This window comes from Arachis ipaensis, chromosome B7 (assembly GCF_059453495.1).
Source record: "Arachis ipaensis isolate K30076 ecotype BB chromosome B7, ASM5945349v1, whole genome shotgun sequence".
NCBI lineage: Eukaryota > Viridiplantae > Streptophyta > Magnoliopsida > Fabales > Fabaceae > Arachis > Arachis ipaensis.
The window spans coordinates 33,687,628-33,688,991 of record NC_142442.1 but is presented as its reverse complement, the minus strand read 5'-3'; the positions used below and the strand labels follow the sequence as shown (position 1 = coordinate 33,688,991).

General features: G+C 37.6%; 1 non-coding gene across 1 annotated transcript; it reads right to left on the bottom strand.

Annotated features, from left to right (window-relative positions):
• LOC148550790 (small nucleolar RNA R71) lies at positions 1–104 on the bottom strand. The gene has a single exon (XR_015893464.1). It is a non-coding gene; the product is annotated as a small nucleolar RNA R71 (small nucleolar RNA).
• Between the last annotated feature and the right edge of the window lie 1,260 nt (positions 105–1,364).

Genomic DNA, 1,364 nt, shown 5'->3' with positions numbered 1-1,364 from the left:
AAGTTTAGAGTGGAAATCTAAACCTTCAGACAGAAAAAAGGTGAGTCCCTCTATGAAGTTTGGGAAAGATATAAGCAATTGATCAAAAGGTGTCCTACTGACATGCTTCCAGAATGGAGCATCATATGTATATTTGACGTGACGGAAATTGGCGAGTTAAGAAATTATTATAAGAGATACGTTGCAAGTACAGTTCTTAACCAACCGAAAATTCGTTTATCAATTTAGAAGGGTTGTCACAAAATTAGAATTAAAATACTGGGAGTATGAGTCTCAGGTCGTCTCCCAACGAGTTGCAGAAAGATGTGCTATTTTATTAATTAGATGTTTTAAAAAAAATGGTTTGAGTTGATAAACAGGAAATTAAATTAGAGAATTTATGTAATTTTAAATAAAAATCTTGACCGGGAGTAGATTAGTCGGAAGCCCTATTCTTGTTGGAGCACTCTCAAGATTAATTGATAATTGAAGGTTGTCTGCTTAGTTAGCCTTTACTATGTAAAGAAATGTCAAGCAAGTTGGAAGGCAATTCCTATTCATAAGTCCTAATCTTCTTCCTTGGGAAGGATTAGTGTCAATGACTAGAGGGCAATCCAACAATAAACCAATTACAATTTTTCTCTTGAGCGTTCCAACTCAAGGTTCTCCTTTCAATCAACTCCCAATCAAGTTATGGAACTACTCACTCATTATGAATGTAAACTTCACAACATAAGAAAGGAAAATAAAGAAAGACATGATAAATAATAATAAAAAAGATCAATTAAAAATAAAAATAGTTCTTGTATTAATAAATTCTAAAAATAATCCAATAGTAATTCTAAATAAATTGAGGACATGGAAGAGTAAGAGACAAGTAAGGAAACAAACTAGAATAATGAAGTCTTGGCGGAGGTAATAACTCTTCTCAATATCCCAATCCAAAAAAGCAATAAAAATGAAATCCTAAGAACTATGAATATGTAGAGAGAAAACCTAGAGAAAGAGTAAAATCAGATCTAAAACTAAAATTATGCGGAATGAATGTTGTTCTCTGGTCTCTGCATGTTTCCTGGCTCTAATCTGTTTTTCTGGGCTGAAAACCGGGTCAAAACAGGGCCCAAAATCGCCCCCAGCGAATTCTGCAGATTGCGCATGTCACGCGATCGCGTCATCCAGGCGTTCGCGTCATCCAGCGTTTTGCCTTGCCATGCGTACGCGTCGTCCACGCCTTCGCGTCACTTGTGCAGTTTCCAATCCGCGCGGTCGCGTGAGCCATGCACCCGCGTCACTGCAATTTCCTCTATGTCACGCGGTCGCGTGAGCCATGCGTTCGCGTCACTTCTCGCTGATCATCTCCTCAATTTATTGTGTTTCTTCCATTT